The 26,386-nt window shown below is 47.1% G+C and overlaps 1 long non-coding RNA gene across 1 annotated transcript in view; it reads right to left on the bottom strand.

The window, feature by feature from the left end:
* The window catches only part of LOC125330489, a 92,001-nt gene that overhangs the window by 59,688 nt on the left and 5,927 nt on the right, over window positions 1-26,386 (bottom strand). The window contains exon 2 of the long non-coding RNA XR_007205564.1: window positions 13,826-13,997. This is a non-coding gene — a long non-coding RNA (uncharacterized LOC125330489). The remainder of the gene's footprint in view (window positions 1-13,825; window positions 13,998-26,386) is intronic.

Raw genomic sequence — 26,386 nt, 5'->3', positions numbered from 1 at the left:
TTTGCTTTCACCTAAATGTCTATTATCTCTGATTTGTTTGGGTTGATTTTTTACATAGAAAGGCATTATCCCTTCTAAGATCTCCTGACAAAGATTTAATGCTGCCATTTTTTGTGGTTTAACTCAGCCCCACACAGCCTCTCACTCACTCCCACTTGGTGGGGTGGGGGAGAGGACTGAAAGGATAAAAGTGAGAAAACTTGTGGATTGAGATAAAGACAGTTTCATAGGGAAAGCAAACCACACGTGAGAAACGAGGAGTCCATTCACCATTCCCCAATGGGCAGGCAGGTGTTCAGCCATCCCCAGGAAAGCAGGGCTTCATCACATGTGTTTTTGGGAAGACAAACACCATCACTCTGCTGAACGCCTCTCCTTTTTCTTCCCCAGCTTTATATCATCAAATATACGGTATGAAACATCCTTTGGGTCACTTGGGGTCAGCTGTCCCAGCTGTGTCCCCTCCCAGCTCCTTGTGCACCCCAGGACTCCTCACTGGTGGGGCAGTCCAAGGAGCAGCAAAGGCCTTGGATCTGTGTAAGCTCTGCTCAGCAGAAACAAAAACATCACATCATCATCAACATATCCAAAACACAACCCCATACTAGCCACTGTGAAGAAAACTAACTCCATCCCAGCCAAAACTAGCACGCCATTTTGTATCCTTTCATAGATAAGGAAATACCTCCTTCATCATCTTAGCAAAAATCTCTCCCCCCTCCCCTGCTGACACAGTGTAATTCTCCAAATCTGCAGTTTCAAGTGAAAGTGAATCTGATTTTGACTCAGGGTCCAGATGGGTCTAGCTGTAAAGATATTGTCATGTGAAAGATTAGGCACTAGCTTAGACAAAGAGGTGTTCAGCTGCAAGCTTAATAGCCTCTGAAACAGCAACTGCCACCAAAGAGCTTCCAGGTACTGATATTGCTATCCATAATAACCACAGGATTGCAACAGATGATGGAAAGGCTGGAAACTCCCCGTGGGATTCAGTGCACTGCACAGAAAGCTGCTAACCCCAGATAGAGCTCTGAGTCCTTGCAGGTTGCCTTTGTCCACACAGTGACAGTCAGAGTGGAGTTTGCTCTGGGGCATCAGAGGGGTGGGATGCTGTGCAGGGACCATGGTGCAGGTGACCTGCAGCTCCTCAGGGCTGGGGACCTGGGGCACAGGTACCTGCTGTGCTTTCACCTGGCAAACACAAGGCACAGAAAATGCAGAAGCAGAGTTAATCCCTCCCATCCAACCCACTGACCACCCAGTGCTCTCCTTATGACTCTCACCCTTGCACAAGCTCAGCGCTTACATGGCCAAAGCAAAATTAGGGGGTATTAGTGAAGGAGAGATGGAAAATCAGCAGTTGTGGCACCGGCCCTGGAATGGAATTGTCACCTCCTGCCCAGAAACCCCAGAATAGGTCCCAGTTTAGGGGCTGGGAAGAATCCCACTGTACACACTGAATTAGCCTCCTGGCCCCTGCAGCTCAGAGTCATCACACAGGACATTCTTCCTGGAAACCCTGCATCCCAAGTTTGGGGAGGCCAGTTACACCCAAGTCACTGCCCTGAGATCCTAACTCTGCATCCAGCTTAGCCAAAATGAGCTTGGTCTGGTGGTGCAACAGAGAAGCCACAATGCCCATATGCCCTCGACATGACCACAAATTTGAAAGCGAGTCCTTCCTCCCCCTCAGTGGAGACACAAACCTAAACTCTTTGAAGCAGTGGTGAATAGACTCAGTGAGTGCACCTGGACAGGTTCTGCTGGACATGAAGTTTGTCAGATAGGGGCCAGAAGTGTCAAATGAAGCCCATCAGGACCCACAAACCAGGAGCTGGTGCAGCAAGCCAAGCTGAGACTCCCTTCCAAAAATCCCAAACTACCACCATGACACCAATAGTTCTGTGTTAAAAAAAAACTCTTCCGCCTGTTGAAGAAATACTGCAAAGGGAGAAACTTCTCTGGCACTTGCCACAGCTCCTCCAAGGAGAATGAGCATCCTCAGGGATGAAACAAGGTCTGTGGACAACAGGAAAAACTCCGTGTACCTGTAAAATACCAGAGAATCCAGTATAACCACCTCACACAGGTAAACTGCACCTACCAATGGAGAGAGCTCAAACCGGCAGATGCCTCAGCGTCCCTTTCACTTCATCCTAGGAAATCCTCCTGGCTGGTGCTCCTCCTGCTTCCCTGAAAAAATGCCAAGCTGGGAGCTAAGAGCTGGGTTTCCAGGGTATCCCAGGCACGCCATCCGTCACTGGAAAGACACATTCCTTCAGTGCACAGCAGAGGCACAGATGTGACCCGTGATTCCCATGTTACCATAACTCACCCAGCCCCACCAACACCCCCCTGCCCACCCCACATCCCCATTTGTTTCACGCGAAGTGTCACTGCCCAGCCCCATGGAAAACAAATGTCCAGAGGGAGGGGGATGTTAAGGGATCTCCTTTCTTTACCTCAGGTTAATTAATCTGTTCTGCTTGGTAAGGAGCAGAGCCCTGAGTAGCAAGTCATACATTACACACAGAATTATGGAGTTCAGCAATATTCCCTGCCACAGCCATGCAGGTAGAGCTGGGAACCACTAAATTAACAGTGGCAACCATTTGCAGTAGGCAAACACCGTGGCTTTGGGAAACAACAACAAGAAGACAGTATTTCTAGGAAATGCTACAGCAGAGCCAAAACCTGCCGAGCTTCAGATGAGGACTGTTTTCCTTGTTATCCATCTTGCCTCATGTCCAAGAAGCCAAAAAGGATCAGGCTGAAGGTAGACTCTTATTTTTTTTTCTTGGTGGATCATGCAAATACAACATTACTATGGACTTACACCACACCAACACATACACAAGTGTAGTTGAGTGGTTTTTAAATAGACAGCAGGAAGAAAGTTTAGCTTCCCTAAGTTCAGTTTAGGAAACCAGATCTGATGAAATGTGGGGTAAACTTTGTGCAACTCTTCTTTGTTGCAATAGGTAATGAATAGATAATGGGATTTAAGGGCACTGAAAAGGTCACCTGCGTCATCTCCTTGCCCTAAAACAGGAGCCATAAACCATCTCCATGCTTCCCCGCGTGCACACTTTTGTATTTGTGGAGCATCCAGCACAAAAGAGCTCCTTGCTGATGGACACTTTGATGATTTAAGTGTTAAATAACAGATAGGTGCTATTTATGTGGAAATTATTTGTGTTGGGACAGAGACAAGAAAGCAACATTTTCTCCAGTGCCTCTGCCTGCCTCACCTGTGCTCTTGCTGCTCATCCATCTCCCAGGATTGCCTGGAACATTGCACATTGTAGGAGCATTTTCAAACAGCTCACATTTTCTTTAGAAAGTCAACCTGTTCAGTAATGGCTCATTCTGCTCCTCCCACCCCCTGCTACAATACCCTCTTGGGACCAAGAGGGGAGAAGATTCAGCCTGCACTGGAAAACAGCTTTATGTACATTAAAATATCACCACTTGCGAGTCTGATGCCATTGCAACCTGCAAAGCCAGAAATAGCAGCTTTTTCCCAGGGGAATAGAGAAGGACAAATTTCCAGCCTCCCAGAAGGGCTCAAGGAAGGCAGGTGCACTTAGTCCTGCAGTAACACAATCTGCAACAGCAAAAATTTTACAAAAATATGGAAAAACATTGGTTGAGGTCATTTTATTTTATATAATGTCCTTGTACACCTGTACAATGAACCTCCAGCTCAAAGATTAAAATAAAACATTTTACAGAGACGAAAGTAATAATCCCACATCTATCATTTTCCAAAACACTGAAAAAACTTGATGAAGCATTTGGTGGTGTCAAGTACCTCTGCAGGGTCCTTGGGTAGGAAACAAAGAAATCATGGAATTATTTGGGTTGGAAGGCACCTTAAAACTCATCTCATTCCAACCCCCTGCCATGGGCAGGGACACCTTGCTCTACGACCTCGTATCCCAGAGCCTCATCCAAACTGGCTTTAAACATTTCCGGGGATGGGCAGTATTTCCCTGCAATCAGCCATCATCTCAAAATGTCAAACAAAAAAAATTGTTTCATTACCTCCTTTCCCACATTAATCAAAATCAACATTACAATTTTCAAACAAAACCAGTTTTTCTGTCCACAAAGGTGCAAATTCCTGGCTCTGCCACAATCATCCCCTACAACTCAGTCAAACCATTCCAGCCCGGATATGCGGAGGCTTAGGCATTTCCAAACTTATGCAAAGAATTGGGACAACCAGGCGGACATCTCCAAAAACCGTCTGGTGTCTTGTAGAATTAGAAGATGATGGCAAGAGTGCAGCCCATCCCTCCCAGAGGTTAGAGAGGACAGGGAGTTGTCACAGACTATCAATAGAGCTGTTGACAGTGGGAACAGGGATGAGAAAAACAAGGATGAGTCTTGCACAGGCTTTTCCTCCCCACACTGAAGGAATTGCATAGGGAATGTGGGTGTAGATCCTCCTGTATTTACAGAATCATATCCCAAAAAGCTGGTGTGCAACAAAGTGACCCACAGCATCCGGGGCACAAGGAGCAGCTCACTCTCTTCCCTCAGGGGCCACAGTGAGGGAAAAGCCAGCAAAATTGCCTGTTCCCAATGAGGAGGGACACTTCAGGAGGTCATTGGTTACTCCAGCCACTCTGAGACACAAATGGAGGGCAAATCAAAGCAAGCCCTCAGTTCACCCCTTCCCCTGTTGCTTTCCAGCCCTTGTGGCCCCCCAGGAAAGTACTGGCAGACCAGCAGCTTTCTCCAGCCCTGTGACAGGAGACAGATCAGGACTGCCAAGAACTGACACCTATCACAGTTCTCATACACAAAGCTTTGGAGATTTTTTTGAGATCTACATGGCTATAGGAGCAGCAGGCAGGCCCACAGAGGGATGTGCCATGTGACTACATCACCTTTGGGGAAGATTTTACTGTTCTTTGCCCCAGGAAACCTGGAGGGGACAGGGCTCTTTCAACACCTCAGCAACTGAGCTAAATGAAGCAGCCAGAGTTTTAGGCAGGAAGCAGCCAAAAGAGTCCCAGGAGTTAAGACCAAGAGCTACTAACTCCAGATATCTGATCTGCCTCTCAGTGCCATCACAGCAGCACACAGTTTTTCATTTTGCTGGCAAGATGAGAGCCTCAGAGAAGCCAAGCAAAGAGAAAAGTATTTCACTGAGCAGAAACCACTCTTGTATGGCTTTCAGTGACCTTCCCAGTCCTCCCAGAGACACTCAGGTGTGCACACACAGGCACACAGACACCCCATCACTCTGCCACAGCTGGGGTTGTTCCCCTTTTGGCAGCCCCTGGATCCGAGCTGATGGAAAATGCGCTGGATGCAAGAGGAGTGCACAGTGGCACTCCTGCAGAACAGGAGCAGGATGCAGTGGTGGCAGCAGCAGCAGCAGGAAGCACCAAATTCCCATTTAAATAAAATGCCAAAAGGCAGTCAGCGAAAGTGACATTTATGGTGTTACTACAAATGCATTCAGTGGGAAGCTGAGTAGCAGAAGCAGGTTGGGGGGAAAAAACAAGCTGTAGTGAAAACTGCCATCTGTATATTGTGCCCCATTTTTAATATTCTGTATTCTCATAAAAAGTGTTGTTTCTGTCACTATTCAATCTCCCAAACTCACACGGAACACTGTTAAAAGTCAGCAGTGTGTGAAATGGTATTTTAAAATAAATGAAACCCGCTCGCAAAGCTGCGGAGGAATATTGCAATGCCAGGGTGCTGACAGACAGGCATTGAAAAGTAACAACCGTTATCATCTTAAAGCAAAGCGGATTAAATAAAAACCCACAGCTAGTGGTGCATTACCAAGTCTGATATTGACACAGCTGCCGTGGTGGTTATTTTTCATTGTCTCATCAAGACAAAGCATCACGGGATATCAATCTTCCCTCTGTCAGGCCATGCCTGCTGTAAAGTTTTTCGTTTACATTTTCATTATATCCCTTTTATCTCAGCTGCCAGCAAAATATATATATATATGTATTTTATATATATACACATGCATCTACATATATATATATGTGTGTGTTATATATTTGTGTGTGTGTGTGTGTGTGTGTGTGTATCTGTAAGTGTGCATGTATGGATGTACTTTTGGGAATGTTGAGACTGGTTGACCTTCCACATTGCCAAGACACAGCCTCCAGCCAGGATGATCCCCATGCTCCCAAGAAAAAGCCAACCCCTATTTGGTGGGCTGCAAGGACTGGGTTTGATCCCCTCCAGCTGGAGATGGGGCAGTGGTGAGCCGGTAAAGGTATGATCCCCTGTGGGCTTTCTAGACAAGAAATCCAACCCACACAGCTGCCAGTGCTGTCTAAAAACACCCCTTCCTGTAACCACATTTTGCTGGGTGGACCAGCCACATCTGTTCTGCTATCGAGCTCAATTTGGGGCACGGAGAAGAGGAAGAAAATGAAGCAGAAATTGTAATCCTCCTTGGAGGGCACTCGATGTCTCCTCAATAGCAGGAGCTGTTACATTTCCCCCTAGCTCTGCAGGTTGATCTCTGCACCTGATCATTCCACATGCTTCTGTCCATATTCAACTTCTCCAGCTTTGCAGCACCACCCAAGCGTTTTCAGGAGGCTCACAGGCAAGCCTTGCCAGGGCAGAGAAGTCCTCCCGAGTATCCCAGAGGCCCACAGAGCCCACCTGAAAACACAGCCTAACCTTTCACTCCCACTAGCAACCCTGCTCTTTCAAGGCATGAGACAGAGCCAGCTGTTTGCAGCTGGCCACAGCATTCCTCAGAGCAACAGGGACTGCAGATAAAAAAAAAAAAAAAAAAAAGTGTCTTCCCTTATTAATAAGAGAGCTCCATCTTCCAAACCTATTTCAAATAGCTGATGTGGCTGCTCTCTCTGCTTATGATTTAATTAATTACAGCCTATGACATTTCTCGCTCTTCCGTCTCCTCAGAGGCGGCTCAGCGCTGCCAGGTACAGCCCTTTAAGAGTAGGAACTCTGGGAAACGTAGTTCCCAGAGGGAACACAGGGCTAAAGCAGCCACAGGGGGCTGGTGGTGCCCTGGGAGAGCTACAAAAGGGGCAGGAAAAACAGCGAAGCTCCTTGGAAAGGGGCTGCAAACGGGCAAGTGTCGAAGTGACCACCACCAAAACCGTGTGCCTCGCTCCTGTGACCCTCTGATCATCTGGCTGTGGGCTGGCAGTGCAGAATAACACCGCCCCCCGCCCCCCCCTTCCTCAGCTCCCAAGTAACCACCAAATCCTCAGGAAGGTTGGACACACACCTTTGCACCAGTCCACACGTGTTGTCTGTGGTTACAGCCCCCTGTGCTGAGTAGCAGGAGGGAAACATCGATTACACCTTCACTAAGCCAGGAAGGGGCTCTCTGCACTGGCCCGGAAGGTTTTTCCCCATCCAGGCAGGGATTACCTCCAGAAAGCTCATCAGCATCACTGGCACTTGTCCTGAGGTCAAGCCTTTGCTGCTGAAAACCGCAGTGCAAAGTAAAGCAATTCCTCCTCCCACCTTCTGTTCCCTGCCTCAGTTTCCCCAGCACTGTGGGCAGTGTCCCTGGGCACTCCACGATCCCTCTCCTGCTGTATCTCCCGGGATGCCTGCACCACTCTTCCTCACTGTAAACCCCCTGGCACAAACGTCCATCCCACTGAAGGGTCTCTACAACCCTGGGATGTGCGTCATTTATCCTGCTGCCAGAAGCATTCCCTCTCCATCCCCCTAAATGTTTCCTTCTTCCGAACAATAACCAGCCTTCCCAAGGTGTTTTCATTTAAAGAGAGGATCATTAACCCCTACAAAAGGAATACTTCTGGCAGTTCAGTCATGCTCCAGCTCTCACTGCATCACTCCGGGGTCACCTGTGTTCGTATCCACTTGCACCCAGCTCAAATTCGACCCCCAGATAAAGCCCCTCCAGCCTGGGGGCCCAGAGCAGCAGCATTTACACCTTCTCCACAGCACTCGGCACAGCAAAGGGTTACACCCGCTCTTCCAGCAGCGTTCCCTCTCTCTCCCTCTCTTCGAGCAGCAGCAATTGCCATTCTGCATCCTTAATAGCAGCGTAATCAAAAGTTATGATGCATTTTTCAGTAATCACAAGAAATGATCCCCACTTAGCGTTAAGTAAAGCAAATTTGCCACTGGAAGGATTAAAAAAAAAAAAGGGAGAAGAAAAAGAAGAAGTCAAAAGCATTTCAATTTTCATTTGAAACGAATGAGTCAGAGTCAATTTGGTAAAGCAGTTAACAGCAGCTGTGCTCCCCTTCCCAGCCCCTTAACAGGTACAATTTGCTTTTAACAAACAACCTCGCAGAGGTCTCTGGCACCATGTTAACACAGTGGCATTCAACCCCTCTTGCTGTTGTGTATTTAAATTGGGTAATAGAGTCAGGCAGAGGAGATCCACCATGAATCTTAAGAAGTGCAATTTGACAGCATCTTAAAAAAAAAAAAAGTGGGGAGAGCCTTTATTAAAAAAATAATAAATGAGTTTGAGAACAGCTTTTGTTGGGTTACTGCAAAGCAGCATATTAAAAACAACGGAAGTCCTAGAAAGCCCCAGCATGATGGCAAGATCCCAGCAAGTTTGGTCCCAAACTTGGGGTTCTGAGCACTCAGGGCACCTCCACAAAGAGCTCTGCAAAGCAGGGCAAGACATTTGGCAGCCAAAGCACCCCCAGCCTGGGTGTATTTGGGGTACTTTGCCCCACACCAAGAGCTTCAGTGGAAGGCTGTGTGTCAGAAAAGAAGAAAAACAACAAAACCAAAACACAACAGACCTGCACACCCATGCTAAGGTTGCCCTAACCCCTCAGGGCATCCCAGACCATCCCATAATAAAAGCAGTTGCTTGCAGAGAGGGGAGCCCCTGGGCTGGAATGAAAAGTAGAGATATATGATGAGCTTTCAGCACCCCTTCTTGTCCCTCCTGACCCCAGAGCAGCCCTGTCCTTCCCTCACCCCCAAGTCAGGCCCTTGACAATGTCCTCACCCCACTTTTGGTCCAGACAGTCATCTTCTCTCATTACTTTCCAGGCTCCTGAGCTTTGTGGGGTATTACAGGAGGTCAATGAAAAATTCATATTCTCAGTCAGTAATTGGCATTTTTGTTTCCTTTTTATTTAGAGGAAGGATGTGAGTGGGGCAGGCAGCAGGGTGAGTGGGTATCTTCTGCCGGTTATTAAGATGAAGTCTCTCATATTGCTCCTGGCCACTATACTCAGGTGCTTTTCTAAGCAAGCCCTGTAATCCTGCATATTTAAATCTGAAAGCATTCCTGGTACTTTCATTAGAGGGACAAGTAATGAAAGCAGACTGGACCCACACAATTATTACAGTGTAATCCGCTGGAAATGAAGTCAATCCAATCACCCAGCATTCTGCTTTCTTCTCATTTTTTCAACTTCAAGTAAGTGCTTCCCAAATTCCAGCTGAAGTTACTGTTACGATCAATAGCACAAGGGCTCTCAATATAAGACTCAATAAATATGATGCTTGCAAGTGCTCCCCTATTGATCCCAGGCTGGTCTGAAACCCCAGCCAGCACTGGCACCAACCACAGCATTAGCAAGGAAGATGAATGCAAAACTGGGGGATGGCAGCGAACTAAAAGGAGCAGCAGACCTCTTTAAAGATAACCAAGGAAAAGAGAAACCCCTGGAAGCACGAGATGTTCTCCAAAAACCAAAATCTGCCTGGCTGCAATCCACACTGTTGGATTTTCCATCCGTGAGCATGAGACCAGGATTTCACCCACCCAACTCATGGAAAGAAACTCAGCTCAGCCACCCTCAAGGCCCTACCCCACAGAGCTGCGGCCGGGCGGCTCTTCCCACTCCAGCTCTCCCTCCTGCTCATGGCAAGCTTGCTGTCAGCCAGCAAACAGATTGCTCCAGCCAGCACGACCAAGGCTTGCCATGATTAGATCTATTAATGCAGTGCATCTGATTCACCTCCAAGGCCCCCGCGCTCGGTGACAAATAGGGATGGGCTTCCCTGCTTTGCTGAGCAGGGCCCTTCGGTGCTGACCTCCTGCTCGGAGCCCCGACAGGCAGGAGCAGCAGGGACCAGGAGAACAGCAACCCTGTGGGCTGGGGGATTCCTGGGAAGAGCCCCAGCAAGGATAGATTGACAGCTGTCAATCACAGGTGGTGGTCCCAAAGATTATGCCCCAGCAGGTCCTTCTCAGTTGGAGGATATAAAGAGGTCTTTATCTCCTGCCCTTCCTGCAATCTCCTCCAGTCAGGATTGTCCCCAGTCCCACCAAAGAGATCACTCTACTGGCCCAGTCCCTCATGCCTGATGCCAGCAAAGGCCCTTGCAATTCCATATGTTCCCATTTACTGCTGCTTGGGGTCCACATTTCCCTGAGGTCAGAGGAGGATCTGTTCCTCTGGACTTGTCACCTCCTCCAGGATCATCTCTCCTAACCCATGTCCCTCAGCAAGGACAGCCACCCACTGGTAATTCTCCGGGACATGGGTTTCCCTTGAGCTTCTGTGACTCCAATCCCAGGCCCAGGTCCTCCTGGTACCACCTGTTCCAGAGGGTGGTAAGGCACTGGAGGAGGCTACCAAGAAAAGTTGTGGATGTTCCATCCCTGGAAGTGCTTCAGGCCAGATTGTATGGGGGTTTGAGCAACCTGGTCTAGTGGAACACATCCCTGCTCATGGGAATTGGAACTAGGTGATCCTTAAGGTGCCTTCCAACACAAACCATTCCATCATTCCACAGTACCACAGCCTGTCCCATGGCTGTTTTCTCAGAGCAGGGGGAGCATTGCCCTGTGCTTTCTCTGCTCAACATCCCCTTGTACTTCCTCAGCACCTGCCTCCAGATGCCCTTTGTCTATCACTTCACACACTGAAAACCAGAGAGATCACAATTTTAGCACCTCGACCAAAGATGCAAAACTTTCCATGACAAAGTGAAACCCTCCCCATATCCTACCCCACCCCAATCTGCTACCTGACTTGAAGAGATCAGCCAGGCCCCACTGCAGCCTTCAGGACTGATTTACCTGGGATGAGGCTTTCCTGCCTTAACCTGCTTCCCCGCCTTAACCTGCTTCCCCAGCCCCACACCTTGCCCTGCAAAGCTTGTGGCTCTCCTGCCATGCCCTTGGCAGGAGAGAAAAGCCAGACAGGCATCTCTCCAGTGTCGTCTGCTTGTCAGCCAGGGTGACGTCTCCTCGCCAGCAGCTGCAGCCCAGGGTTTGGGCAGGGGGGAGGCACACAGGCAATCTGAAGGTGGACACTTAGCACATTTATTACCTGCTTATTAGCTACCAGGCTCCCATTATGATGAATTGGCTGAGTGATGGCTCCCGCCAGCTCCCAGTGCTCAGCAAGGCTCTCTAATTCTATTTTGCACAAGCTGGGCCAAGGCAAAATTGTTTCCAAGAGGAAGGAATAACCAGTTGTTTTTCTCCTGCATCCAAAACAATCTGACCCTCTGCACAATCTCAGCAGGACCTTTTCTGCATGCACACTTGTCTTTCCTCCTAACCACATGCATGGTTTAGATTAGATATTAGAAAGATATTAGGTTTAGATTAGATATTAGGAAGAAGTTGATCCCTGTGAGGGAGGTGAGGCACTGGCACAGGTTGCCCATAGTAGCTGTGGCTGCCCCATCCCTGGAAGGGTTCAAGGCCAGTTTGGATGGAGCTTGGAGCAACCTGGTCTAGTGGAAGGTGTCCCTGCCCATGACAGTTTTACCCTGTACAAAAGGACTTGTGCCGAGCTCTGCAGTTCAATACCTCATCCATGAGCCTCCCAGTGGAAAAACTGCAGATGGGAACAGGTATCACAAGGTTAAAAAGTCAGTAGATGGTGCAAAGGCTTTTCTGGGAATGGAGAAAGCCTTGAAAGACATTCCAGAAAACTGAAACCCAAAGAGATGATTTTGCAAAGCAAAATTATAAGGAAATTATTGATTGTTTCACAGAACCACTGCTCAGCTCTTTTAAAGGCTGTAGTGAAAGTCACAGTCAACAGGCTGATGGCTTTGGGTGCCTCTCCCAAGGGCTGTCATTACTTTTATGATAATTTCTTCCGTGTTCCTCAGTTCTGTAGAAACCTGTTCCAGTATCCTTTATCCCTCCCTCAGGCCAAATTAAAAACCGCATGCAGGGGCAGAAAGTTCAAAGAATAAGAAAGCTGCATTCTCACCCAGCCACTCCCAGACTTAGTGCTTTACACATTCTTGTGCTTTTTCTGCTACATTTGATCAATGAAAGCAACCCCTGCATGCCGAGTCCAGCAGAAATGGCCAAGCTTTGCTAAGTAGAGGTATTTCATCACCCATTCACCTCTGTTGGCAGGAAAGACATTCCCATGCTGTAATTTCACAAGTGGCACCAACTGCCGGGAGGCACTGACTGAGGGGAGGCAGCACTTGTCCTGAATGACACAGGGCAATGCTTTGGTCGAGGGACACTGGCTGTGAGGTGGTTTGTGACCCTTGAAGGTTGGCACGTGTCAGTTCTTGGTGGCCAAACTGCCTGCAAACCAAGCAGAGTCACTTCTCATGTGAACAGTCCAGAGACAACTGCTCAGGGGCTTTTACCTCCCTCCAGCTTTACCTGCCGACGTCCTGTGGACTCTTTTCCATCAGGTCCCCACTTCACCATTCCAAAGGAATATTCACACAGACGGGATGAGGACCCTCATTCCCAGAGAGCTGAGCGCAGAGAGGTTGCTGTGAGTGAGATGAACACCTGCCCCCCTTAGAGATGGGCTCCATGCTCCAAGTTTCCCTCCCCTTCCATCACTGAAGGGCCCCGAGCCCCAGCCCCCGGGAGGGCCCCACATTCTACATATCCCTGCTGAACAGTTACACATTTCTACTGTGTTCCTCAGGCAGACGACTCTGCTACCAGCAAGCAGGAGAGGAGCTGCCATCTGGGACTGCATGTGCTTCCCAGACAGATGGCTGCCTATTCTCGTCGTGTTTTATTTCGAGCAATGGTTCATACAGCAACAGCGCTAGTGTGAAAATGGGATGTGACAAGATGCGTATTACTTACACCTTCTGGAAAGTTCAGATAAAACCAAGATGTACAGAATGTAAGAACCAATATAATTAGGTAATTAAGAGAAATGAAAGCCCCCTGGTTTAATGCTGTATTGTGCTCGTGTGTGTTACAGACTATATGTGTGTGTGTGATATGGAACATACATATGTATGGTTCCATATTTAAGCGTGTACAGAATGCAAAGCCAATGAGAAATAACGAACATATACATCCAGCCACTAAATAAGCACAGCTACCTGCTCCAGCAGGCTTTTCAGACAGAACTGCTGACAACCACACACTGTTCACACTTTACACGTGGCAGGAAATTCCCTCTGTCGTGCTGGAGCAGGACACAGGGCAAGGTCCTGGTTCTGCCCATGTTCCTCAAACATTTTTTCCTCCATTCTGCTTTGCAGAACACCAACATCTAGAAGTGTCATCAGAAAGAAGAGCAGCATCACATGCACAAGCTCTTACTGATTAAGTTGGGATCATTGCCAGGAATTCAACTCTGGGCAGTATAGGGACACACATCCACAGAGAGCTTGACACATTCCCAAGTACATAGGAGTGGGGAAACACAGCTATAAACCCCATTTCCAAGTTGTTTTGCAGCTCAGGTTGCAATGAAGGCCCGAACTCAACATGTTAAAAGCCCCTGGTCACACATGTGGAGCCTGCTGGAAGCTGACTTCCCTCCCACATGGGAGCCCTGAGAAGTTCAGCTCAACAACTCACATCTCCCACATACAGGTCCTCATGCAAACTCGAAGAGGAGGAAAAAGATGGCAAGAGAAGAATTCAGGACAAAATTACCTGTCCCCTGGCTGCCTAAAGGCACAAGTTCAGGTGTAATGAGCTTCTGGAAGAGGCTGCTGCTGTGCTCAGGCACATCTGAGGCTGCTCTTTCCTCATGTTCTGCTTCTTCAGCCAGCCCCAAGAGCAGTGAGGGTTCATCTCATTTTGCACCATGTGAGACACTGTAGGACTTGGACAGAAGAGCAAATGAAAGAAAGGTATTAATTGAGCCACATCTCAACATACAAATTTCACCCAATAAGGTCCTGTGCTCATGGCCCCACAGCCCAGCTCCTAAAAAGCTCAAGAAAAGCAGAGATGTCCTCTAAAACAGCAATGAGGAGCTGTGCCTATAGTCAAAGTTTGTCATAATGGGCTAATGCAGAGCAGCTGCTGGTAAGAGACCCAAATGAGGTGTAGCATACTGAGGTTATCAGCATATAAAGTCCCTGGCCCTGCAAAGTTATTATCAGGCAGGCAAGAGAAAATTATGCAGCTCTCCTAACATTAACTGCAAGACTGGGGCTCAGTAAGGGGTGGGTGGCAGCCAACACAGGATCCTGGGCCTGTATGCACAAATTTCCTGTACAGGGACACAAAATCATACTCTGAGATGAGCCTGGGGATGCAGAACAGGGAAAATTCAGCTGAGAAGCAAGAGATAAACCAAACAGGTCAAATCACTTGCTGCAGGCAGGGATCCAAGGATCCTGATCAGACCAGCAAGTGAAAAACCTGCCACCTCCATGCCCCCATAACTAACTCTGACTCAGCAAATGGGTTTTTTGTAGTTTCAGTTCCCAAAGTACAGCGAAAAGGACGTTGCATAGAAACCAGACCGTGTTTGGAGAGTTTTGGCAACTCTGTCTTTTCATCACTTTGCAGCTCCCTGGGTGTCACTCAAAGTGGAAACCTTCAATCCGGTTCCCCTTAGGTGTAGATGTGTTTTCACACTTCTGCCAAGGCAGGTACTTTCTGTACTGCTGATGGTTAATTACTTGAGGATGAATCACAGTGCTCAGCAGGGAGGTGGGGCAGGCAGAGTTGGCTGAGCAAGTCTGGAGTGGGAAAGAAAACATCTCTGCATCAGGAGGGTGGGCACACGTGTACAAGATTTGCGAGGAATAAATTCAGAGAGGAACCGCAATAAATCTCCCAGCCTGGCCACTGCGGTGGGAGTTTCTTTTCCTCCCTCCCCACAACAGGGAAATTCTGCTCTTTCCATGGGGGGTGGGAAGTGGCACAGGGCTGCATTGAAATGTAAATTCACTCAAATTATTAAGCACAAGAGAGCAGCTCCTGCCAGCCCTTTGTTCCGCAGTCAGAATGTGTAATCTAGAAGAATAAATATAGTCAGATATCCGCTAAACAAAGAGACCCGGGGCCATGCATATTCAGCGACCCTCTCCCCCAGGACATCTCTCCCCGCTTTATCAGGAAGGCTCTTTCTGCAGTCAACAACTGTAGATCAAAATGCCCTCATTAACTAGGGCTGAGCTGGAAACCTCTTGCTGCTTCATACTGAGGGTGGGTTCCTTTATTTCTCTCCAGAAGAGATCTTCCTAGCCCCTGGTTTCCTCCCCTGTCCCTTTTCCATCCCGGGAGGACAGGGCAGGGTTGTCCCTGAAGCCCATGGGTACTGCACTCCCATCAGAGATGGGGTGGCTGCAGGACAAAGTCCCAGAGTCCAGGAGCTGTGGTGGCTCCAAAAATTGTCTTACACTTAGCTGCCATGCTCATCCCTTTTCCAGCTAGGAGAACACCCCCAAGAGAGGGCAGGCCGACTACAGGTCTACACAGGTGCCCCAAAGAGGGCAAAAGCCACCAAATATACCCCCCCCCCCCCCCCCCCCCCCCCCGCCACTTCAGAACATTCTACCTGGACAGACTGATGACCTGGAGACTCACAGAGATGCTTTTTTTAAAAATGACCACCCAGAGAAACCATTTCAAATGTTTTTTCCCCACAAGCTCCTCACTCCCTGCAGCCACCACAGGAGCTCCAGGTCCAACAGCCTTTGCAGAACTGCAAGTTCACACTGTGCTGTGATGACCAAGGATGTCTTAAAGCGTCCACTCTCTGTTCATATGGGGGCAGGTGACCACATTGGCACAAAGCCATGCTGGTGACAGGCTGGGAGGGACAGCCACAGCTTCCTACAGCCCTTCCAGCAGCACTGGGGAGCAGAATATGGAGCGGGCAGCCAAGGATTGTCTCTGCCCAAGCCACAAGGAGACGTGGCTGGAGGGGAATAAAGCACCACGGGAGGAAAAGAGGGTGCTCTCCCCACCACCTAAACACGGCTTCTAATCTCCAGTGCTGTCAGTCTCCCACCTGTCACTACCACTAAGCCTGCTGCAAGATTTAAAAATGAGGTGGAAGAGGAGGGGAAAAGAAAAACAAAAATCAATTTGGCTGGTTTTGAGTTATATCAATATAATAAACCCTGAGTGTCCTGCTTTTGGATGCAGTTTTTGCTTCCAATAACTCAGCAATATATTCATTAAACAAAGAGAGGTAAAAGCAGCAAGCCATTAAAAATAAAGCACCAGGAGAGGGAAGGCCATACAGGCTGTAAATATCTTTGACTCCTTTTCAACCTCCATTTCCTTATCCCTTCTCATTCACTAATTGACCTCTGGATCCTGCTTCTCAGAACTGTTTTCATCGCTGCACTTTGTCCTTCAACCACAGATGCAACAAAGGATCTCAGGCTCTCTCTAAATGCAGAATAACCCATACACCTCCAAAGCAGGAGACAAAGTCCATTTCCCTCATTAACAGGGGTGCTGTGATCCAACACCTCCTGCACAAGGCTACAAAACCTCCAGTATCAAAGACCAGGTGTCCCAGGTGAAAAAATACACCCAGTTTTAATCTGTTTATGTGCTGGGCACAGACCTTCTACACATGAAACCCTACCTTCTGGTGTTTCAGCTTCATTGCACAAAGTCCACCCATAACTGTAGAGACAGGCTCTTCTTTCTCATCCATATGGAGACATTCTGGTCACAGGGCACTGCTCCCTTTCCTGGCCCAGGGAGGGCTGAACTCCATGTGGCAGCCACCAGAGCCTCACATACTGATCCCAACTGAGGGCCAGCACACACACTGGTACCAAACCATCTGGAAAGGAGGCTCTCTGCATAACCATGGAAGCCCTGAAAAGGTTGATCCTATTACATGTAGACCCTCCAAGCTTAATTCTAGGATCACCAACTTCCCAGCATAGCTCTCAGAAGAATTAATGCTCTGACCCAGCATCTGAAGTTTTTCTTACCTTGCCCAGTCTAAGGGCTTTAACTCCCAAATTAAATACTAATTCCAATCACATACCACAGCAGTGATTCAGAAGACAGCACCTGGCTGGCTCTGCACCCTCCAAAAGCCTCCCCAACAGCTGGGATAGGTCTCACACTGGCAGAGAGGGAAGTGGTTACTCAGCAGGACACTCAGCTCCATCTCCGCAGCATCTGGTTCTTCTCTGGAGCTCATCACCCTCTGCGTGGTCTCATTTCTTCACAAGTTTCAGCAGCATCTCAGAGCATCATCTAACATGACAACAAAACAGCAAGTGAGGCTTCCCTCACATTTCCTCTAATTAGGAAAACTGCTTGCTGGGGGAGGCAGGCTTCAGTTTGGTAAGGGCATATGGGTTTTCCTGCCCCATAACCAAAGTGATGAGATTCCTCTATTCCTTGCCTGCAGGCACTCAGAATGCCACTTTTCCTCCTTTCCCTGGGATTTAAAAGAGCAGCCTTCTCATGGTCTCAATCCCTCCCAAAGCTCACAGCATATGGCAGTTTGGAAGGAAATTGGGTTAAGAGCATAAAGGTTATTACAGGAGTTTTGCTAAGTACTGGCTAGGCAAGGGAAGCTACATGCAAAGGACAGCCTGGGGATGTCACAGACCTTGCTGGGCCTTGGAGAACAGAAAGCAGGGCCAGGAACTCTGTATCTTACACCTCTTTGACGAGTTATTTGCATCCAGTCCCTGCCAATGCTGAGCAGCAGAACAAAGAGCTCAAACAAGCTCCTCTCCCTGTATTCTCTGAGGAAAAAGATGTTCATTGCAAGGAGGGACAAAGGATGGTGCACCCCTCAGGTTCAACAACCTCTGCAGTGCTCCAGGCTGGAGGCAGAGTGGCTGGAAAGGACCTGGGGGTGCTGTTTGACAGCAGCTGAACATGAGCCCAGGTGTGGCCAAGAAGGCCAAGAGCACCTGGCCTGTACCAGCCATAGTGTGACCAGCAGGACCAGGGCAGTGACCATCCCTCTGTGCTGGACACTGGTGAGGCCACACCTCGAATCCTGTGTCCAGTTCTGGGCCCCTCATTGCAAGAGGGACATTGAGGGGCTGGAGCGTGTCCAGAGAAGGGAACAGAGCTGGGGAAAGGTTTGGAGCACAAGTCTTGTGAGGAGCAGCTGAGAAAGCTGGTGGGGCTCAGCCTGGAGAAAAGGAGGCTCTGGGGGGACCTTCTCACTCTCTACAACCACCTGAAAGGAGGCTGTGGCCAGGTGGGGGTTGGTCTCTTCTCCTAAGAACAAGCAATACAAGGAGAGGAGATGGCCTAAGTCACAGCAGAGGAGGTTTAGGTTGGATATTAGAAAAAACTTCTTCACCCAAAGGGTGATCAGGTACTGGAACAGGCTTCTCAGGGAAGTGATGGAATCACCAACCCTGAATATATTAAAAAAACCATGTGGATGTACCACTTGTGGACATTGTTTAGTGCTGGGTGAGTGGTTGGATGTGGTCTTAGAGGTCTTTTCCAACTGTAATGATGCTATGATCCCTGGAGGTCCTTATTCCCCACATGGCCCAAGGCTGATGGGAAATTCCATGCAACCTCTCCCCTCAGGCACAGCACAGGACATTGGACATCTCTGCTTTTATGGGTTTTTCTCCTTCCTTGGGCTGGACTGACTAAAGTCATCCAGGTGTCAAGCACTTGCCACATCCAGCAGCTTTCACAGAACAAGCCCATTTTTAACTACAAATCAGCTAATTTAAAGGAAAGTGCCACTTTCTTCCCCTAATACCACAGGTCTTCCCTCACTGTGATTTTATAATGGTGCAAGCTTAGCCGAATATAAGTCAGAAGCAAAAGAGAGCAGAATCTGGCCTCAGCTACTTGTATTTTGCCCCCTAAACAAAGCCACATTTAATCAGGGATCTCCTTTTCCACCTACTCATCACTGGTACTAGAAGACATTTTCAGAACTACACAGCACTTGGACAGTTTCACACAAGATTTCTTACACTGTATTTTTCAGGGGAGTCCAAAAGTTCATCAAATGCTCCTTTATCCCCAGACACCCTCTGATCCATACACAGGTGTGTGAACTCACACACAGATCTGACACGAAACCATTAGAGAGGAAAAAAAATAATTCAGAGTCTCTCAGTTTGACTCATCAGTGAATATTAATTTCTATTGTCATGCAGTTGACATGTAAATCAACTGGATCATTAACTCAGACCTTTTGTGCAGTAACATTACACGGTGTTGCAAGTTATTTAGACACCACGGTGTTTACTGCACTCCCACTGCTTTGAACACAGAGTTCTGCTCCCAAGGAAAGAGGGGCTAAATGGGTCCACACAAATACAGATAATTCTCTATGAGACTGTCCTGGCTGTCCATATTTGCCAAAGCAAGCGCACCATGCCAAACTTGCTAGCCAAATAGTGCCTTCTGCTGGAACTGTAGGATTGTAGGATTAATGGCAGTCCTGTTTCTGCCAAGACAAAGGTATCCACATTAAGTTTACAGGTCTAGGCAAAAGGCTGAAGTTTTAACTAAGGATTTGTGGCCCTGCAGAGAATAGGCTGCAGTTTCAGGGAGTGAACAGATCTGTATCGATTTACAACATCAAAAGGCTCAGATCTTGTCTCTTTCATATCTATAAATAATAAGTATTGACTATAATAAACCAATTTAGAACAAACTGCTGGATCTCAGGCTGCTGTGAATACTGAATTAGTGGAGTGATGTGAAGCACAGCCTGTTTACTTCCCAGGTTGTTGCTTCCACAGATGTCCCATCTTGCCAAAGGTTTCTGATCATCCTTCTGAAGAAAGGCACAAGCATCCACAATCTCTGCTGGAAGTTCTGATTTTCTCCAGAGAGAAGTTAAACTCCAGGGTGTTTCCAAGTAGTAAGGAATGCTGGCGTAAGATGTGAGTTCGCCTGGGCAACTTGCAGCAAGTTCAGACCTATGGGATTTTATGGGGATTCATAAAAGGAGCTGAGGATTTTCATCCAACTCTCCTTGTCTGGGAATGGCCTAGGTGCAGACATGCCCACAGCAGGGTCAGGATCAGCAGGGCTTGGTGGGGCAGCTCTGCCATCCCCATCACATTGCCTTGGCTGCTGCTCAGCACTACCTGCCTTTGTCCTCTCACAGGCATCCCCAGGGCTAAACAGAGAGAACTCTGCTCTCAACGAGGCTCTGCCAGGGACCAGGGATGAACGAAACAGAGGAGCTGCAGATTGAGCTGGAGGGTTAGTTGCAGGATGTGTTGGTAGGTGAGCAGGGCAAGAAGGAACTGCAGAGAACAGAGCTCAAACACACCGTCCCGAGCTACACCTCCTCAGCCCCTCGCTTGAGCAGCCTCGTGCTGGCCTTTTGAAAGCACGGTCTTTTTGTAGTGGAAAAGCAGCCTGAGGTGTCTCAGGGCTGGACACATTAGAGGGAAGGTGGCCCTGGAGAGTCACAGGGGCTCCATTTCCAGTTCAACAGCGACCTCTGCTCTCGGCAGCCCGAAGCGCAGGTGTCTCTGATCAGCTCGGTTTAGGGACACCTTCGGATAGATCACTTTGGTCTGTTTATCTATGGGGAATAAGGACACATCTTTCACACGTGGGCAGCCACCGTGACCTTCAAATCCCATCAGATGGAGCCCAGGGCTCCACAGCCCCGGCAGTTGCTAAAGCATCCTAGGATTTACCTTTTCCTACTTGGCTGATATTTAACCAGATGCCAAGAGAGACAAGGACACCTGGTTTCTAAATGGATTGTTTTCAGCATGCCCCAAGAGGAATATAGATATATATGCACTCTCTCATACACACGAGTCTTGCATGGAATCTCTGGAACAGAGCCGTGTAACCAAGGAAAAGCAAAAGGAAGGTTCAGCTTCTAAACCTGCCAACTGCCCCTTGGGTGCTGGGGGCATTAATAGGGGTGGTGGGACTGCTGAAATTCCATGGCACAGCACTGGAATACCACATGCAACAAGTCAGTTTGAGCTCTCCAGCCTGTAGAACCATTTCCAATATACCAAGGCTGAAAGATCTGCCTCAGCTCCTCAAAACAGAGCATCCTTAGTTCTCAGCTCTCCCTCCTCTGCCGGTCTCAACTCACACTCCCACATCTCAAGATCTGGGATGTCCAGGACTCTCCTAATACTTCACAAAACATCAAGCCAGATCACAGCTTACACCTATGAGAGTTCCCCACCCACAGCAGCAGCGGATCCCATAGAAAATCCCAACTATGCCATGCCAGGGGTCCAGCACTAAAGATCATCTGTCAGGCTGCAGAAATCAGTGACAGTTCTCACTCTAGCATTTCACTCAAAGACACACAGTCCGTAAGAGCCTGGCATGCTACAGAACACCTTCCCTGTGTGTTCTGCTTGGGAGTGATCCACAGGAGCTGGGATTCAAGAAGAATGTGGTTTTCAGACCCTCTGAGGGTTGGCAGACTAAATGGATCCCTCCCACTGGGAACTGAAGGATGCATGTGCCCATGGCAGCACTTTCAGCTGTGCCTCCCCACCCCAATAAACCCACACAGAGCAGCAGATCCACCCCAGACTCTTCAAACACTGCAGTGTCCAGGAAGAAAAAGGGCAGGTCCAAAAAGCCCCAAGCACTGGAAAAATGTATTTTGGGCTAAACTAAGACAGCAAAGTGAGAATCCTGCACTTTTCAAGCTCCAGAGATATTTTACAAGCTCCCCAAAATATTAATAACAAGCTGAATATCCTAATGCTGTTAGGTAAAACAGCTTTTAGGACTGCAGTGTTCTCCACGCAGGAAAGCTCCGCTCTGCTCCTGCTTTCTCCATGCCCATTCACACTGCTGCAAGTCATTGAGACAATTCTTAGAAAAAGCAGCAAAGAAAATGAAGGTCAGTTTAAAATACCCTCTCAGCTGTAGATTAAAAAAAAAAATCAAGCTAAAAATAACTGTTTTGAGCAAGACAGAAGACCTATTAAGCAACTTTAAAATTGCTGCAGCCAAGAGTGTCCAAAGCTTGGACAGATGTTGGCAGAAAAGAGAAAATATATCTCTAGCTCCTGAGGACTGTGTGTGCTCACCCCACATACAGATATAGATATATATATTTTTTAAAAAACCCAAAACATTTATAAACATTACCTTAACTATAAATTAATGTATTGGTGTCTATAGGAAGTATTCACATTAACTTTAATAAATAATTTGCACAAAGTCTGTCCCTTTTTCACAACTTAGTGTGGTTTATTCCTGCTCTGTTTATATGCTCAGTATAGTCCCATTTGTGTTCACAGGGCTGCACCTGCATCCACACCCCATTCACACAGTGCTCCAGAACCCAAAGGCAGAGAGCTCCAATAGATGAAGCTGCCATTCACCCAAAAATATTTATGCACAGACTTCTGTGTATTTTTATATACATCTCTATCTAAAGATCCTACATATACAAAGTCCTTACACTGGATATATTCGTGAAATCAGGGATATTAACCCTTCTCTCCTGTTTTGTCCAAGGGATGGTTTGCCAGGTCTGCCAGCCATTTCTCGATCAAACATTTCTAACACAAACAGCACACAACATCAGTAAATAAGCCGTGCTCAGCAAAAGTGATCTGACTACAGTCTGTAATTTCTTCTGGGGCAAAATCTGCCCATCACCACCCCATCACTCCTGTCTCTGTCCCCAAACACAAGTGACGTGGGTATTTGCGCTCCAGGCAGCCTTGAACTCCAACCAAGGGCCCAGAAGCAAAAGTCGCAGCATCACTTCAGCCTTTCAGAGTTCCCCAGCCAAGGTAAGAATGTTCTGCTTCACCACAACCAGAGGTGGTCGTGCCCTTGTGTCCACAGCCCTCACACTCTGTAATGGGGACAGGTGTGGGTGCATTAGCATCCATTCCATTTTCAGCACTTAGACTTCATAACTCTTCCCATTTTGTCACTCTTAATATTTATAAGACATCTAGAAAATGATAGATTTTCCTTTGGACCCCTTGTCATTCACAGTTGCTTATCTCCTGGGGGGCAATCAACAGATTTATAACAGCCCATAAAAGTTGTTACCAAAAGTACAGTTTCTTTGTGTGTGATCATTTCTAATACCTCTCAGGCACGATAGCAATTACTGACAAAAGTCAGCCTCTGTTAATAGAGTTTATCTCAGTTCATCATATATCCTTTGTCAGTGGAAGCATTTTGACAAGCCTGGGGTTAATTAAAACCAAGAAGACAATAAAATACACCTAATCAAACATTACAGGTACAGAAATCAATTAGCAGATTTATGGCACTTTGGAGCCCTCTATAACGTGCAAAATTCAAAGAAACTGTCAGTTCCATCCCCCCCAAGACAGTGTAATTGAATTTCTAATTGAAACTATTTTTCAATAGGTAACACAATCCACAAAGTTTGATTTGCATTAAAGTGGCATCTGCAGAGGACAGAAGAATCTAAAAAAATAAAGAAATCCTAGGCTGCTCCTGTTATTACCAGCAATAATTATTATTATTTGCGTATTTAAAATTTTGCTAAAGCCCTTTAGAACCAATGGAGGGGCCAAGTCTTTAGCCAACACAGCTCTAGACTCCAAGATTTCTGTAGGAAGAGTTCATTTGGATGAAAAGGGGGAAGAAGAAAATTCAGGTTGGGCAGAAATGAGAAATAAGATGGGCAGAAAACAGTTTGGGCCTGGTGATCAGCAGGACAAAGCCCAAGTGATGATGGTCCATCCTTAAGGGATGGATACTGGGACCAGTGTGTGGGACAGAGCATCCCAGCAAGTAGGGAACATCGGAACAGAGGGACAAGCTGTGTGCTGGAGGATGCTGACAAGAGTTTGGTGACATTCCAATTACCTTCACTGGGATATTCGGCTTTTGTCTCTGGGTGCAAATCTTCACACAGACAGAGCAGCTATTGCCAGTTTGGGCACAGTGCCCACACTGATCTTCACAGAAGCAGCACAGTTCAGGTCGGAAAGGACTTTTCAGGAGATCACCCAGCTCCAAACTAGATCTCAACAAGAATAACAAAATAGGTTCTAAAATTCCAGAGAAACAGTGTTGTTCACCAGAATTTCTCTCTGAAATGCAATGAGACAGAAAGCATAAGCGTGCACAGCTATACAGCCTAATTGCATACAGTACTGCTCAGTCTATATTATCTATATTTTACACTGCTTCATTTCTTCTGCTGCTCATAAGACACAGCTAGGAGCTATCTCCCGGTAATTTACTGGGAAATGGGAAAGACTAGAAATGAAAAGTCAGGAGAAATGAAGATACAAGGTCAACAGAAATCTTTCCAGCACTTGCATCTCTTTCAGTGTGGTGAACCAGATTAACCTCTGATTTCAGCACTCAAATATCCAGAATCCAATATAAACAAAAGTATGTTATTTAAAATGAAATATTAACTATTTGCTTAACTTGTAGTAAAATGTTAATTAAATTTTAATGTTATACAATGAAACAAAAGAAAAAAAAATTATTGAAATATTGCAAGTCCAAACTCTATTTTGATGGGTTCTGCTTAGTGAGAACCTCAGCAGGAAGAAAAGCAGAAGATATCAGATTTTAAAAACAAAACTCTGGATAACAGATAACAGCAAAGAGAAAATAATGAATCAATAGTAAAATGGGGCTTTCTAGTGATTTTCTCCTGTTTTAAGGAAACTGGGCAAATGCACAAAGCTCTCAAATTCCACCCAGTTCTGTTTTTCCACCCAGCAGCATCTCATCTGGAAGAAAAGCACTTGCAGAGAACATATCCACAGGAGCTTCACAAAGCACTAAACCTTATCCCAGAGAGGAAGGGCATTCCAGGCAACTGCCTTTGCAGGATAAATCAATAAGCAAGGCACAGGGACAGGGATCTTCTCACAGGGAAAACAGCCACCTGTAATAGAGATCTACTTTACAGAGGAGAGACTCCCCACATTACCAAAGACAGCTTTTCATCTGGATAGCACTCACTGTGAAATTAAATCCTGGCACATTTGGGAAATGGTCCATGGAGAGGTGATTAATTCTATTAGAGGATGTGGAGGGAACGCATTCTTATTTCCTTTGTTAAGGAACAGAACAAGAATCCGGAATTCAGACTATAACAGAGCAAATCCTTGAAATTGTCGCTGCCATGGACAGGTTACTATTACAGGTCTGTGCCTGTAGGAAGTGACATCAACCTCTGCATTTCCCAACATTTTGGAAGTGTGAAGGCTTTGCTCTGGCTCTTCCTCCCCTCCCATAGTGGCTGCATGGAGAGCTACCTGCAACTGAGCATTGCCTGCTGCCACAGACCTCACCGGCCTTATTTCAATAGCATGAAGGAAAGGATCGATCTGGTTTTGCAACCTACACTGTCTACCAGTTCAAAGGTTGTAGTGATCCCAGTATGCCCTCTGGAAGGGAATTGATCTCAGATGGCAGGAAGCATGGAAGTATCATCTTACCATCAACTCTATGAAGGGAGATGTTTTCTGGTTTAGTTGTTTTTTTTCTGATTTTTCTTTCTTTTTTTTTTCCAGTTTTGGTTGTTTGTTGTTGGGGTTTTTTTTATTTTAGTTTATTTTTCTTCCTCATCTTTCATTCCCATCCACTACAAGTACCTCTTTTTGCTTACACTGCTCCTTATATACACTGCTTGTTCCAAAAGAATTGGAAGATTTCTGGCACTGAGAAATCAAACCTTTCCCCTGGCCATCACCAGAAACAGCTTTCAGTGCCAGCCCCCACTGGAATTTGCTGCCAAAGCAGAATGAAAAGGTAGCAGGGAACAGGAGTTGAGAGTAAAAGCAGGTGGATTTGGAGGACCAAAGGACACATCCAGAGGGTTCCAGGTCCTTTCCTGGCAGGCTGATAGGTGAGAATTGAAGGTTATGATTAAGGTTTTCCTGGTATAGTCTCAATTCTCCCCTGCTGCAAGTGAAGTTTAATTTTCTCCCTCTGTAAGGCTTGTCATTATTTATCCCCCAGATCATGATTTCCCAGTTCTTTCCCCATTCTTGGCTTTTGAAATGCAGGCTGCAAGGCTGGATACGTTCTGCCGGCCTTCACCAAGTACCACTGATGCCATGATGATTTTTTTGCCTTTTCTTTTATACCCCTTTTATAGCTTTTTACAACTGCTGTATTCTTCGTGCTTTTTGCCTGCATTCTTGGACTTGTTTGTCAAGCTAAGAGACTAAACATTTTAGAAGCTTCATAGCTAGGGATCAGTGTGCCCCAGACTCCAAGGTCCTTTCCAGAACACATTTTGTAAATTAAGATAGAACCATCCAGGGGAAGCTTCCCTGGGGGGGGGGCCTCATTCGAGCCTCTCATTGG

This window comes from Corvus hawaiiensis, chromosome 9, assembly GCF_020740725.1.
Source record: "Corvus hawaiiensis isolate bCorHaw1 chromosome 9, bCorHaw1.pri.cur, whole genome shotgun sequence".
NCBI lineage: Eukaryota > Metazoa > Chordata > Aves > Passeriformes > Corvidae > Corvus > Corvus hawaiiensis.
Note: the sequence above shows the minus strand (reverse complement) of the source record. Positions and strands in the feature narration are given on the sequence as shown.